The sequence below is a fragment of the Schistocerca americana genome, chromosome 3, assembly GCF_021461395.2.
Source record: "Schistocerca americana isolate TAMUIC-IGC-003095 chromosome 3, iqSchAmer2.1, whole genome shotgun sequence".
Classification (NCBI taxonomy): Eukaryota; Metazoa; Arthropoda; class Insecta; order Orthoptera; family Acrididae; genus Schistocerca; species Schistocerca americana.
Window position 1 is genome coordinate 851,914,392 of NC_060121.1, and position 16,686 is coordinate 851,931,077.

At 43.2% G+C, this 16,686-nt stretch overlaps 1 protein-coding gene and 1 non-coding gene across 2 annotated transcripts in view; both read left to right on the forward strand.

Annotated features, from left to right (window-relative positions):
• LOC124606437 (serine/threonine-protein phosphatase rdgC) overlaps positions 1 to 16,686 on the forward strand; it is a 1,241,896-nt gene that overhangs the window by 1,185,605 nt on the left and 39,605 nt on the right. The window lies entirely within an intron of this gene.
• Trnat-ugu lies at positions 7,604 to 7,677 on the forward strand. The gene has a single exon. It is a non-coding gene; the product is annotated as a tRNA-Thr (tRNA).

A 16,686-nucleotide genomic window follows, 5' to 3' on the forward strand; every position in this document is an offset into this window, starting at 1 on the left:
ATCTGGTCCAACTCAACCGATCATTGACTGGAAATTATGTTCGTCTACTTGGAGACCACTTGCATTTATTCATGGACTTCATGTTCCAAAACAACGATGGAATCTTTATCGATGACAGTGTGCCATATCACCAGGCCACAAATGCATTGTAGAACCTACTGGGCTGTTCGAGCGAATGATTTGGCCAGCCATAATGCCCGCCATGAATCAAATAGGACGTATGTGGGGCATAGCCGAGAGGTCAGTTCGTGCACAAACTCGTGCCCGGCAACACTTCCGCAATTATGGACGGCTATACAGAGAGCGTATCTCTAAATTTCTGCAGGCGACTTTCAGCACTTGTTGAGCACATCGAACTGCTGCACTAAGCCGCAAAGAAGGAAGACCGACATGATTTTAGGTGGTATTACATGACTCCTATAACTTCAGTATACTTCTCCTAGCTCCAGCATCTCTGTAACACGTATAGTTTTGAAAATTAAATGCTGCCCGAAATAAGAGGAACCTCGAAATTACCTGATACTTAATGCATCTGGTGGCTGGAACCATGATCATTCCTTAACCTGTCAGAAGGGTACGTTCTTAAAATACCCTTCGAAACCAACAAACCGATTTTCTTCTCAAATATAATCTCATTATATGGGACAAAATTTGTGAAATGCAGCGCCACCACGTACTGCAGTTCACCTGTACAGATCAGGTCCATAACGACACTGTAAAGATTGGCACTTTATTTATTTGCACACACACACAAAAAGTTATTACACTCCTACAAAGGACTATTTCAATGTTAAAAATTTAAAATCCCGCTATGGCTGAACCGTAATAGCATTACTGTAGCTAGTAACTTGGTCTAAATATTTCATTTTTTCCGATGTTACTATGAAGTTACACCATATCCATGTAGTCTATAATATCTTATCAGAAAGAATAATTGAACGCAAATAGCAAAGTACTTATGACGAGTGTACACAAAAATATATTTTATAGAAACAATAAGTCTTTACATAAATTCAAACCATCAAACAATAACTAAGTGGGTACTTATCTGGGTTCTGCTTTTGGTGCTGTACGAGCACGGGGTCCCGGGTTCGATTCCCGGCAGGGTCAGGGATTTGCACCTCCCTCGAGATGACTGGGTGTTTGTGTTATCCTCAGCATTTCTTCCTCATTAAAGAAAGAGGCGAGATTGGACTGAGCAAAGGTTGGGAATTTGTACGGGCGCTGATAACCGCGCAGTTGAGCGCCCCACAAACCAAACATCATCATCATCATCATCATCATCATCATATGGTGCTGTAAAAGTACTCACTTCCCGGCGTTCACAACGATACTGCTCCACTGCCTTGTTATCTTCCGCTGCATTCATGATTCCGCAACCTCCTTAGATTTTCCTTTCCGGAAATTTTCGTGCTTGAGTACTTTTTGAATTAAAAGTCTTAGATACAGACAAGCAAACTGACTTTCCTTTGTTGTTGAGTGAGGCTGTTAGTACAAATACAAATATTCTCAGGATTCTTAAGAAATGAATTGTCCAGTTAAGAATTCCTTATGGATCTTCAAAAATACATTAATTGACAGAGGTTCAGATGTTTGTTGGCCACGGTATTACCAGATATCTCCATATGATGTGCGAACAATATTACATCGACTGGCTATTCCACAGCTGTAATGCTAAAAACACCACCACAGTCGTTGCAGCGAATCTTCTGCTCTTTTTCTTTTAGATTCGGGGGCAGCTCCAAACCTCTGCAAAATAATATGGAAACGTGTGTGGTCATCCATAGGACCACAGAAACAAGCCGTTAATTTGCGATTTCGCAAGAAATCACACACGTTTAAAGGCCGGCAATTCTTCTAAATACCTAAGAATTATATTTACGAACAACTTCAGCTGGAACGATCACATAGATGATGTTGTGGGGAAGACCAACCAGAAATTACGTTTTATTGGCAGAAAGAAGATGCAGCAGGTCTACTAAAGACACTGCCCACACTATGCTTGCGCGTCCTCTGCTACAGCGTGGCTGTGCTGCATCGGACCCTCACCAGACAGGACTGACGGAGGACTTTGAACAGTTTCAAATAAGCATATTTAGTATTTCACAAAATACGGGAGATAATGTCAGGAATATGATAAATGCTTTGGACGGTCATAACAAAAAAAAGGCGTTTTTCGTTCCGGCGAGAGCTTTTCACAAAATTTCACTCACCGACTTTCTCTTCTGAAGGTGAAACTATTTTACTGTCGCCAACACACATAGAAGGATTGATGATAACAATAAAATAAGACAAAACAGAGCTCTTACAGAAAGATTTAAGTGTTCCTTTTTCCTACGCTATGTTAGAGAGTAGAACGGTAGAGAAACAGTCCGAAGATCGTTCGAAGAATCTTCTGCCAGGCACTTGGGTGTGAACTGCAGAGTACGCATGTAGCAGATACACTAACGACACGACCTCGTTACACTGCTGACTTCATATGTACTGTCACCATCAAGGTCCTCAATACCGTTTCATTGCTCTGCAATATTAATCTTTCTATTCTGGCCAATGTAATTATCACATAACTAGGTTTCCCAGTATGTCAAATTCAGTCTTAGATTTCGTTGCACCATTTCGCGCTATTACACGCCATTAAGGGCAATTACTTGCCATTAAGCGCTGTTAGGATCGCAGCCAACATCATCCATCTCTGTTGCCTGCCGCCGACTGTGTTGCCGCGTGGCTCAATGGCACGATGCTTCGTCCAAAGCCGTTCCTCATCCATTAGCTGCTCTCATGGATTCCATTCATCTTATATAATTCTGAAGATTCATGCTCTTGATTAATTCTTCCCGCAGCGCTGTCGGGCTTGGCTAGCCCTTGGATGGGTGAAAGTCCTGGTCTGCCGAATGCTGTTGGCAGGTGGGGTGCACTAACCCCTTTTCACGTCGATAGAGGAACTACTTTATTGAGAAGTAGCAGTAAGGGTCACGAAATCTGACAACGGCTGGGAGAGCGGTGTGCTGACCACATGTCCCTCCGTATGCGCATCCGGTGACGTCTAAGGGCTGAGGATGACACGACGGTCTGTCGGCAGCGTTGGGCCTTCAAGGTCTGTTCGTACACTTTTTTTCTTTATACTACTGATTAATACAAGCAGATACTTATACTTATTAACCCGCCAGTCCTATAAGTTTCGAGACTGTACTAATAAAAAAAAAACGGACGACGATGGTTCTAATGCAGGGCCGGCCACGGCGTGCCAGATTTCACGCGTGCAGCATGTTCGGGCCACGGGCGTGCCAAGGCCTGGCCTATCACTATCATCCAGCTTTGGTCGGCACTTCTCGGAAGTAGCTGCAAGAGCGCGACATTTTATTTAGCATTACGGTGCGGCATTTTTCAGTTGGAACGAGTCCTGAGTTCGATAGAGTCATGGTGTCAGCGCCGTTTACCCTTAGCTATTTGTTCATGGTCTGAGGGACGTACACGGGTCCAGGCTGTTTGCGCAAAAAGAGGCAGCCTAGCGTTCTGTCGTCACAAGAGAATGAGAGAATTCTTAATTCACATAAGCGACGAGTACAGCTTATTTGCTATGAAACGACATTACAGTACCATGTAGAGAGAAAAATGTTCAAATGTGTGTCAATTCCTAAGGGACCAAACTGCTGAGGTCATCGCCACGTAGACTTATAGACTACTTGTTGTTGTTGTGGTCTTCAGTCTAGAGACTAGTTTGATGCAGCTCTCCATGCTACTCTATCCGGTGCAACCTTCTTCATCTCCCAGTACTTACTGCAACCTACAACCTCCTCAGTCTGTTTAATGTATTCATCTCTTGGTCTCCCTCCACAATTTTTACCCTCCACGCTGCCCTCCAGTATTAAATTGGTGATCCAATGATGCCTCAGAATATGCCCTACCAATCGATCCCTTCTTCTAGTCAAGTTGTGCCACAAATTTCTCTTCTCTCCAATTCTATTCAATACCTCCTCATTAATTACGTGATCTACCCATCTAACCTTCAGCATTCTTCTGTAGCACCACACTTCGAAAGCTTCTATTCTCTTCTTGTCGAAACTATTTATCGTCCAAGTTTCACTTCCATATATGGCTACACTCCATACAGATTCTTTCAGAAAGACTTCCCGACACTTAAATCTATACTCGATGTTAACAAATTTCTCTTCTTTTGAAACGCTTTCCATTGCCAGTCTACATCTTATATCCTCTCTACTTCGACCATCATCAGTTATCTTGCTCCTCAAACAGCAAAAATCCTTTACTACTTTAAATGTCTCATTTCCTAATCTAATCCCCTCAGCATCACCCGATTTAATTCGACTACAGTCCATTACCCTCGTTTTGCTTTTGTTGATGTTCATCTTATATCCTCTTTTCAAGACACTGTCCATTACGTTTAGCTGCTCTTCCAGGTTCTTTGCTGTCTCTGACAGAATTACAATTCCATCAGCAAACCTCAAAGTTTTTATTTCTTCTCCATGGATTTTAATTCGTACTCCGAACTTTTCTTTGTTTCCATTATTGCTAGCTTAGTATACAGATTGAGTAACATCTGGGATAGGCTACAACCCTGTCTCACTCCCTTCCCATCCATTGCTTTCCTTTCATTTCCCTCGAATCTTATAACTGCCATCTGGTTTCTAAAAAAAATGGTTCAAATGACTCTGAGCCCTATGGGACTCAACTGCTGAGGTCATTAGTCCCCTAGAACTTAGAACTAGAACTGCTTTCCTTTCTTTGCTTAGAACTGGGTTTCCACCTCAGCACCTCATATTCATGCAAGTGGATCTCTTTCTCCAAAGGTCTTTTTAAATTTCCTGTAGGCAGTATATATCTTACCCATAGTGATATGCGCCTCTACATCCTCACATTTTTCCTCTAGCCATCCCTGCTTAGTCATTTTGCACTTCCTGTCGATCCCAGTTTTGAGACGTTTGTATTCCTTTTTGCCTGCTTCATTTACTGCATTTTTATATTTTCTCCTTTCATCAATTAAATTCAATATCTCTTCTACTAGCCCTCATCTTTTTACCTACTTCATCCTCTGCCACCTTCATTATTTCATTTCTCAAATTACCCATTGTTCTTCTACTGTATTTCTTTCCCCCATTCTTGCCAATCGTTCCCTAATGCTCTCCCTGAAGCTCTCTACAACCTCTGGTTCTTCCAGTTTATCCAGGTCCCATCTCCTTAAATTCCTACCTTTTTGCAGTTTCTTCAGTTTTAATCTACAGTTCATAACCAATAGATTGTGGTCAGAGTCCACATCTGTTCCTGGAAATGTCTTACAATTTAAAACCTGTTTCCTGAATCTCTGTCTTACCATTATGTAATCTATCTGAGACCTTCCAGTATCGCCAGGCTTCTTCCATGTATACAACCTCCTTTTATGATTCTTGAACAAAGTGTTAACTATGATTAAGTAATGCTCAGTGCAAAATTCTACCAGGCGGCTTCCTCTTTTATTCCTTTCTCCCATTCCATATGCACCTACTACGTTTCCCTCTCTTCCTTTTCCTACTATCGAGTTACAGTCACCCATGACTATTAAGTTTTCGTCTCCCTTCACTATCTGAATAATTTCTTTTATCTCATCATACATTTCATCAATCTCTTCCTCATCTGCTGAGCTAGTTGGCATATAAACTTGTACTGCTGTGGTAGGCGTGGGCTTCGTATCTATCTTGGCCACAATGATGCATTCACTATGCTTTTTGTAGTAGCTTACCCGTGTTCCTATTTTCCTATTCATTATTAAACCTATTCCTGCATTACCCCTATTTGATTTTGTATTTATAACCCTGTATGGCCGGCCGGTGTGGCCGTGCGGTTCTAGGTGCTTCAGTTTGGAACCGCGAGACCGGTATGGTCGCAGGTTCGAATCCTGCCTCGGGCATGGATGTGTGTTATGTCCTTAGGTTAGTTAGGTTTAATTAGTTCTAAGTTCTAGGGGACTGATGACCTCAGATATTAAGTCCCTTAGTGCTCAGAGCCATTTGAACCATTTTTTATAACCCTGTATTCACCTCACTAGTAGTCTTGTTCCTCCTTCCACCGAACTCCACTAATTCCCGCTATATCTAACTTTAACCTATCCATTTCCCTTTTTAAATTTTCTAACCTACCTGCCCGATCAAGGGATCTGACATTCCACGCTCAGATCCGTAGAATGCGTTTTCTTACAACGTCCTCCTGAGTAGTCCCCGCCTTGAAATCGGAATGGGGGACTATTTTACCTCCGGAATATTTTACGCAAGAGGACGCCATCACCATTTAGCCATACAGTACAGCTGCATGCCCTCGGGAAAAATTACGGCTGTAGTTTCCCTTTGCTCTCAGCCGTTCGCAGTACTAGCACAGAAAGACCATTTTGGTTAGTGTTACAAGGCCAGATCAGTCAATCATCCAGACTGTTGCCCCTGCAACTACTGAAAAGTCTGCTGCCCGTCCTTAGGAACCACACGTTTCTCTGGCCTCTAAACAGATACCCCTCCGTTGTGGTTGCACCTACGGTACGTCCATCAGTATCACTAACTTAATCTAAGTTATGCCAAGAACAGTACACACACCCATCCCCGAGGGAGGACTCGAACCTCCGGCGGCGAATCTCCGAAGTACTTTGTGCAATATAAGGTGGCATGGAGCACTTGAAGAAACTGGTGGTACGAACAGTAATATCGTGAAGTCGCAGCCGTTATTCCGTTGTCAGTTGCAACAGTTTTCAGTGGAAATGAACCAATAGTATGCAGACTTCGTATTGTTACGTAGCAGAAGGTGTAATCAGACGAATGGCGAACACTAACTTCACTTAACGAATGTTTATGCAGCACTTGCACATACAAGAGCGTGGAGCGAACTGCCTCCGGCCAGAACGCATACGGTAAATACACAGTTAGTAAACATTCCAGTACAATGATTCTTGATAAATCTGGATACTTCGAGAATGTCCTCGAACCGAATATAGAAATTAAAATTTAGCAGTTCAGGTGAGTTTTCAACTCATGATCCTCCTTGCAAGAGTCTAGTATCATAACCGCTACACATCAGTGACGGTGCTACTCAGAATTTTCTGCGACAGTATGTTAATGGAAAGTACGTAGGGTACGCCAAGGAGCGTGCCTGGGAATATCTTCCGATTTAAAATTTACTATTGCTGAATTTACTAAGGAAAAAGAAGTGCCAGAACGAAAATTACAGCGTCCGTAATGGATTGCGGACTTCGCTTTTTAAGTAGACCTGACTGCTCACTGCTGACTTCGCTTTTTAAGTAGACTTGATTGCACACTGCCTACAATAAAACATTGCAAGTTAACTTCTTTCTGATTCACTAGGGATGCATTTAAAAAGAGAATCTTCTTGCAGAATGGACACATTCTAACAAAGACAGTCCAGTTTCCTGAATTCACTGGGGAAAACGCGAGGTTTCAAGAATTCATAGTGGCCTTGCAAGAATTAAAAGGAATCGGCTACGCGCCGCGAGTAAAGAGTATAAAGGGCGGGGGCACTACCAACGTAGTGCGGGACAGTACGCGGAGAATGTGGCTTTTCGCGGGAGTTGTGCCAGAGATAAATCCCTGCAATCGCGCTATGCTCTGTGTCCTCGGTGGCTCAGCTGGATAGAGCGTCTGCCATGTAAGCAGGTGATCTCGGGTTCGAGTCCCGGTCGGGGCACACATTTTCATCTGTCCCCGTTGACGTATGTCAACGCCTGTAAGCAGCTAAGGGTGTTCATTTCATTGTAAAAGGATAGTTTTATAAAGGTTCTGAGTACACCGTCGGTCTTACATCCCTTGTCGAGCTGTTCTCGAGACCGTTTCAGTTCAGCCTGTGCAGATGTAAGTGACTGACCTGCAAGAAACTTCCAGTGTCAGTGACAACTCTTTTTACTTTCAGACGGTCCAGGACGTCTACATTGCTTTCGTCAGGAAAATTTTCCAAGTTTCTATGATGAGACTGCAAAGGAGCTACAATATTTCGATCGATGTGTTTGTGTGAAAAAGCTTTTTTCAATTATGAAGCTAAATTACGATTACGTGCGAACTGGAGGGCGAAACACTGTGAGATTCTCTGCGTCTGTCTGTATCCCGACAGTCCGCATCACACATAAATTACATTACGTCTACAGCACGCCAAAAATATTAACTAATACTGAAAACTTGTTTTGTTTGTGATCTTTGCTGTCGAGAAATGTGAAATGTAAAACCAAGTCGTATGCAGTGCTACTGCATTGCCATTTAAATGCGGTGCGTTCACTGTTTCCCCTCTTCATCCTCCTCGCTTTGACAGCGTGGCGTGGTAGTAAGAGAAATGTGAAGCGAGACGGTGCGCTTTGGCACTGGTGCCCAGGCATGAGCTAGAATGTGCTTTAATGCTTCAGTGTTCTAAATAATCTGTCCGTGCCCCGCCCTTCCTTCTTTCCCCTCCCCCTCACCACCCCCCACCAACTTGAGTATAACGAACAAAAGGTTCATACAATCGCAGGAAAATGTTCATGAAGTTGTTCAATTTGTACGCCACAGTCACACCTATTTCGTTCTTTATGAACCATCAGAGACACATTCTGTGCAGTTTTGTTTAGTGGCAGGATCGTCCTGTTTACACCAAGTCGCACCCACTCTCTTTTTTTTCAGAAAAGAACTTCTAGCGTTTTCCACTTCAGTCAGGCTGTGGCAGCGTCCACACGCCATTGTTTTTTGTTTGGGTAATCAATGTGTGCAAGCCAAACTTTGCTCACTGTTTTTTCGTCTTCCAAACATTCTAGATAATGTCTTCAACAATTGATGTAGAGAGCTCAGTTCGTTGCTGCATTCCGAATTGTGACACAGTACCGTTGACGTACAATGGCCGCACATCCATTATTGAACACTGCCCACTCACAACTGACTTGAAGAACGCACATGTGTTTTTTACAGTTGTTCTTTCCAGGTGCCACAGTGCTTACTGCGCCGACGTCACCAGTACGACAGGAATAAAATCAGTCTCGGATCTTTTTGAACGTATGGTGTATTCTTTATCATTGGCTTTTCAATTTACTAGTAATTTTTATGTCTTAATATACCTTTAATTCTATTTAAGTATTCAACAAGGTCTTCACACTACCTCCATCAATCATCTGGCACTTTTAAGCGTGTCCTTACGTATTTGGACGCCATAAAGATAAAACAGCATCACTCAGCTCATGAATCATTAGAATGTGCCATACTCCGCCATTAATATGTTGAAAAATTTAATTTTCAAGATGCATAATAATCAAAAAATGTTCAAATGTGTGTGAAACCTTATGGGACTTAACTGCTAAGGTGATCAGTCCCTAAGCTTACACACTACTTAACCTGAATTATCCTAAGGACAAACACACCCAGCCATGCCGGAGGGAGGACTCGAACCTCCGCCGGGACCAGCAGCACAGGCCATGACTGCAGCGCCTAAGGCCGCGCAGAATAATCGTTATAAGTGGAAGTCTGTGTAGCTATGTGTACTTACTACTATGATAAGCCTCTCTTCACATACTCTAACCCAAATGAATATCAGACATTTGTGCTGTATCGGGAAAAGCTCCAAGGAAGGCAATGTAAGAGAAAGAGAGTACACAGTTACATTATATTCTCATTTGGGGTTAAATACCTCAAACCTTTGTTTCCTGTGCCTTGTCTCTTTGCGTATGGACATAAACTAGCAAGAAGTACGTGGCCTCGTAATTCTATTTGTAGTTTCTCTCAAAATCTTACACTGCGGTATTACTGTTGTCATTTCAGACTCACATATGAATGTTTGAAAAACGCCCGCATCTCGTGGTCGTGCGGTAGAGTTCTCGTTTCCCACGCCCGGGTTCCCGGGTTCGATTCCCGGCGGGATCAGGGACTTTCTCTGCCTCGTGATGGCTGGGTGTTGTGTGACGTCCTTAGGTTAGTTAGGTTTAAGTAGTTCTAACTTCTAGGGGACTGATGACCATAGCTGTTAAGTCCCATAGTGCTCAGAGCCATTTGAACCATTTTTTGTTTGTTTGAAAAACGCGAATTGGTGAATGTTTACCGTAGATGTAACTTGGAAACTTCCCAGCCCTCCAGTTATAGTAGGACTCCGCAGGCAATAAATACTCAGAAATACATAGTAACAAATAATGGGAGAGATACTTTACTGGAAAGTGCGAGTGATGCTAAATACATCATTTGGGTTAGTGAGATCACAAATAACGCGCAGGATTAGAGTCAGTGGCGTTCAGGAAGGTACCCACGGGGATGTGGAGCCGCCGTCCGCTGTGGCCGCGTGATTCTAGGCGCTTCAGTCTGGAACCGTACTGCTGCTACGATCGCAGGTTCGAATCCTGCCTCGGGCATGGATGTGTGTGACGTCCTTAGGTTAGTTAGGTTTAAGTAGTTCTAAGTCTAGGGGACTGATGACCTCAGATGCCTCATAGTGCTCAGAGCCATTTGAACCATTTTGATGTGGAGCCACGACGATTCGAGTGCTGTGGCCAGCAGTGTTAGGTTGACGATCCGTGGCGTGATCAACTCGATCGAGGTGGCTCCACAGATTATTTACTGGGTTTAAATCCGGTGAGTTTGGTGGCCAGGAGAGTACGGTAAACGCATCCAGGTGGTCTCCGAACCACAGATATACCTTGTGAGCTGTGTGGCACGTTGCATTCTCATGCTGTGCTGAAGAGAAACAAACTGTATGTTGGGGTGAGAATGCTCCTCAAGGTTAAATACACTCTTGTGTTAGTCCAATGTGCCTTCCAGAGTGACTACAACACACAGGGAACGCCAGGAAAACACTCCCTGAAGCATAACGTTTCGACGAGAAAATAAACTGAAGAGGGAAAAGGAAATGAACTAATGATTTCAGCTGCATAGGGATTTTTTGTGGAATCAGTGGCGACAAGTAAAAAATTCCAATCAGACCAGGACTCGAACCCAGAATCTACTGCTTACGAGGAAGTTGTTGACCACTGCGCCACCCAGACACAGTATTTATTGCAACTGCGAGGACTACCTGGGCACGAATTCTGGCCGAATCACACTCCCACCTATTATCGCTTACTGCAGTCCCCATCCATGTTCTCCATGCAAATTTTAGATTCCCACTGGAGGTCGAAAGTAAATGTGCGTCGCACTGGAAGTTGTAGATTCATTGCCCATCCAGGCGAACCACTTACATAAACGCGTGGTGTCTGTCCATTTGGACCTTCCCTATTCTTTCCTTTTCTCACCCTCTCCGTTCAATTTACATAATATGTATCACAGCTGTGAACCCCACTGGTGTCCGTCCTTTCAGACATGTGCGAATGAACAGACACCACGCGTTCATACGGGTACGATGATTTTACAAGGTATTTGCTTTCAGAAGTTTCACACAGAATACGCTAATGGCGATTGTCCGATAGAGCATAAAACATGATTCATCAGAAAATGCTGTCACCACTCTGTGGACGTCCAGTTGCGGCATGGCGTGCAAAGTCCAACCTTCATCTCCGCTGAACAGCAGTCAGCATTGGTGCATAAGCCAAGCGGCTGCTGCAGGGGCCCATATGCAGCTACACTACTGGCCATTAAAATTGCTACACCACGAAGGTGACGTGCTACAGTCCTGAAATTTAACCGACAAGAAGAAGATGCTGTGATATGCAAATGATTAGCTTTTCAGAGCATTCACACAAGGTTGGCGCCGGTGGCAACACTGGTTGATCACAGCTAAATCAATGATTGAATCATTAAATTAGAATTTTGTTTACGTATACAGCGGTGAACTATGATCAATGTATCAAATGAGCTGTTCAGAGACAATGTGACTGACAGTGTATCAAATGTCATTGCGCAAGACCTGTCCTCGCGTTTGTTCCTACAATGGACTGACAAACGTAGTTACCTAAAATAGTTACCTATGTAGAAAAAAATGGGAAATCAATCTCGTAACCAAATGTTTATGGTCTTTCTCCATTTTTAAATTCTCTCCATCCCTCGTTTCGTATGCACGTGGACTGGATGGGCCACCATGAAACTCATTCGTTACAGGCTATTATCGGTAAGTTTAGAGCTTGGAGAAGGTGCTTCCCAATACAGAGCGATATCAAATCTGATGCATACGTATCTACATGGATTGTGGCGAACTTGTAACTCCAGTTGCGTCGTATTATTTACCAATCATTATGAATGTGCTTACTTTCTTGTAACCAGCTGTTTTTTTTTTTTTTGACAAAACACTTCACGAATAATACACAACAAACCAACTCGCAAATCGGAATAACTTCCCGGAACGTGTACTGAAAAGTAGAACATCAGAACTTTTTATTATGTTTTACATATCAATTAAGGTACTGAAAAGTGGTACCTGAGAACTTTTTACTGTGTTTTAAAACACAGGTATTAAATGTCATGCGTATTACTCGCTCGATTTTGCTTCTTCGATGGCGCAAGTTGGAATCCTCTGCTGCCAGAGGGCTCCGAATTGTAGCGTACGTAACGTAATTATGTCGATGCGTGAGAGACCCGTAGAAAACTGAAAGTACGAATTCGAAGAGTTCGTCCACACATGGAACATCCTGTCCTTCAGTACGACAATGCCAGACCTCATAGGAACACTGCAAAATCTGCAACAATCCTTAACCTTGGGTTCACTGTCATGTATCATCCTCCATTCGGTCCCTGCTTGGCTCCATCTGTTGAACCCTGCCTAGTCGTCGAGTATGGGGTGCCTCGGAAACCTGCTATCTCGGATCGCTGGACAACAATTTAAACAAATCGTGTTAATGAATTTTATTATAAAAGGAAAATGCTACGTAGTAGAAGCGAAATGACAAGTCTTGATGCTGTTCTTGAACTGCGCTGCAACCAGTCGGGCGCGGCGCTTATGTTCTGTTCGCACAGAGGCCGCTGCTGTCGCGTTGTCGTCCTGGAGAGGGGTCGGTCAGCGTGCGATTGGCTGACGTTTTCTTCACTGCTATGTCGTTCCGGCGCTTGTCTTTACGCCTCAACACCATTCGAGCTCCATCTGTTTCCAGATCTTAAAGAACACTTTCAGTCATTTCACCTTGATAGTGATGAAGCGATGCAAGCAGAGATGAGGCTGCGGCTCCGTCAACAAGTTCAAACATTCTATAACGATGATAGCAGCCAACTGGCCTCTCATCAGGAGCAATGCGTTTGTTGCCAGGGTGAAACAGAAAATGGTTCAAATGGCCCTGAGCACTATGGGACTTAAAATCTGAGGTCATCAGTCCCCTAGAACTTAGAACTACTTAAACCTAACTAACCTAAGGACATTACACACATCCATGCCCGAGGCAGGATTCGAACCTGCGACCGTAGCGGTCGCGCGGTTCCAGACTGAAGCGCCTAGAACCGCTCGGCCACATCGGCCGGCTGCCAGGGTGACGATATTGAGAAATAAATAGTATAAGGAAAGGATAGCAGTCTTCGTACCGTTAAGATGAAGCGTCCAGTTGCAGACAGGCACAACTACACGTTAGCTTTCGGCCACAGCCTTCGCCAGAAAAGGAAGCAGATACATATTCACTCACACAAGCAAGTATAACTCACGCACACATGACCGCCATCAGCGACAGCTCCGACCAAAATATATTCCAGCCTGGAGTTCCTATTCTTTGAGAAATAAATATGTTGACATGAAGGACAAAGGTGTAGAATGTTATCAAGTCTGTTATATTTAAAAAGCTTTAAGAATTTTCACATAAAAAATTTGGAGGCACTACTCTTCAGCACTCCCATGCAATTCCAGATTAGATCGGTCGTAAAGGCATTCTCAGGTTTTTTACGGCAGCATATTGCCAGTAGCGTACTGGGGACTGCAACACATTTCTACATATACAGTTATGTGTTTGTAGATTTAGAGCAGTAAGGACTCTCACATTTGGATGAAACAATAAGAACCTAACGCACACATCGAAACCATCCCGAACCAGCCAATCATGTAACGTGATTTGTTAGTAGTATCAATAAGCGTTCTAATATTTTAGGTTTCATAATCAGAAATGATGTCATGATCATGTGACTAACTTAAAAGCACAAACCAAAACAGTGTTCAGACGAGAATTACATTCCTAAGCGTTTCCTTATCTAAGAAAGTAATGAAAGTCTAGCTTTAATACCAAAAGGACTGTAATTGTATGCAAAAAGTAAAAGCAGAAAGAATGCATGATTTTATCTGTGATTCCAGGGTATACAGGATGTAGCTACGAGAAAATACACATAAACTGTACATAGTTCAGTGTCGCTTATGGTATTCGAATCTTTAGGTATGTTAGTACGATACAAGTTATTACGTACAATTCGAGCAGCCTTCGTTAACGATAATCGAGCGAGGGGCACACTGCCCTACACACTGGACTCACATTCTGAAGGGAGTGATTCAAATCCACGTCCGGCCATACAGCCGTACGTTTTCTGTGATTTCCATACATCGCGTGAGGCGAATGTCTGGATGGCTCCTCTGGAAGGCCACGGCCTGTTTCCTTTCCCAGCCTTGAAACATTCTGGGCTTATACTCCATCTCTAATGATCTTGATGTCGACCGGACGTTAAACCATAATTTTCCTTTATTTCCCTAATGTATAAAGGGAGTGTAACTTCATTTGTTTTCAGTTTTGCGTGGAAACCAATAAGTTTTTAGAATGAAGCAGAATTTTCAGTGGTTTGTATCTAATTGTAAAGTGCAGAGAATAATTACTGCAGGTAAATGTAGCGTACCACATACGCTCTAAGACAAAAAATCGATGCATCACGAAGTAATTAGCCTAACTGTGACGGAAATCAGTAGATGTGATGCAATATACAGGCAAACAATTGATTATAATTTCAGTAACATTGGATGATTTGGGGGAAGAAATTAAGAAATTGAGCAAGGAAATAAAGCGTTGGTCCACCTCTGGCCCTTAAGCAAGCAGACGTTAGGTCTGGCGTTGAATGATAGAGCTGCTGGATGCCCTCCTGAGGGATATCGTGCCAAATTCTGTCCAACTTGCACGTTAGATTGTCAAAATCCCGAACCGGTTGGAAATCCCTGTCCGTGGGGTTTCTAACGTTCTCATCTGAGAAGAGATCCAACGACTTCACTGGGCAAGGTGGTGCTTAGCAATAGCGAAGACAAGCAGTAGAAATTCTCAACGTGTACGAGCGGGCATTATCTTGCTCAAATGTAAGCCACGTATGGCTTGCCTGAAGAGCAACAAAAGGAGGCGTAGAATATCGTCGACGTACCGCTGTGCTGTCAGGGTGCCGCGGATCTCGTTACGATAAAAGTGGCACCCCTGATTGACGGATGACATAGTCGGTGACAGTCAGGTTGGCATCTCAGCTCTATCCGTGGCGTCTCCAGACACGTCCACTGTCTGGAATCTCACTGAATGCATTAGAAATGTCTTCAGTACTAAGTCCCGATTTGAACTGAGGTCTGACGACCAGCGTATCGTCTGCAGCGGCCGGCCGCGGTGGCCGTGCGGTGATAGGCGCTCCAGTGCGGAGCCGCGCTGTTGCTACGGTCGCAGGTTCGAATCCTGCCTCGGGCATGGGTGTATGTGATGTCCTTAGGTTAGTTAGGTTTAAGTAGTTCTAAGTTCTAGGGGACTGATGACCACAGCAGTTGAGTCCCATAGTGCTCAGAGCCATTTGAACCATTTTTGTCTGCAGCGAAAGTGGTTCGCAACAGTCTGTCCACTCCACTATGAAGGAAATGAGAGGTAGAAGAAAGTTACACCATGTGTCACAACATGATAATTGTGGGACCATAAAAATTTATTATTTATTTCGGATTTGTTTTATTTCTTTCCGCTTAAGTAACTATCGTATGTAAGTAGATTTTAAATGACAGTGGAGGATTGAATATGAGGATGCAATTTGCAAAGTGACATGTGATGCAATATCAATCGCATTTTCATTCGACATCTTATTAGATACGTTATCATAGTTTAGCATTGTATATGTAAACATAGTAGGTGAATATGGATTGTGGCTAAGAAATGAAAGAGGAAGCCGCCTGGTAGAATTTTGCACAGAGCACAACTTAATCATAGCTAACACTTGGTTTGGTCATGATAGGAGGTTCTATACATGGAAGAACCCTGGAGATACTAAAAGGTATCAGATAGATTACATAATGGTAAGACAGAGATTTAGGAACCAGGTATTAAATTGTAAGACATTTCCAGGGGCAGATGTGGACTCTGACCACAATCTATTGGTTATGGCCTGTAGATTAAAACTGAAGAAACTGCAAAAAGGTAGGAATTTAAGGAGATGGGACCTGGATAAACTGACTAAACCAGAGGTTGTACAGAGTTTCAGGGAGAGCATAAGGGAACAGTTGACAGGAACGGGGGAAAGAAATACAATAGAAGAAGAATGGGTAGTTTTGAGGGATGAAATAGTGAAGGCAGCAGAGGATCAAGTAGGTAAAAAGACGAGGGCTAGTAGAAATCCTTGGGTAACAGAAGAAATATTGAATTTAATTGATGAAAGGAGAAATTATAAAAATGCAGTAAATGAAGCAGGCAAAAAAGGAATACAAACGTCTCAAAAACGAGATCGAAAGGAAGTGCAAAATGGCGAAGCAGGGATGGCTAGAGGACAAATGTAAGGATGTAGAGGCTTATCTCACTAGGGGTAAGATAGATACTGCCTACAGGAAAATTAAAGAGACCTTTGGAGATAAGAGAGCCACTTGTAT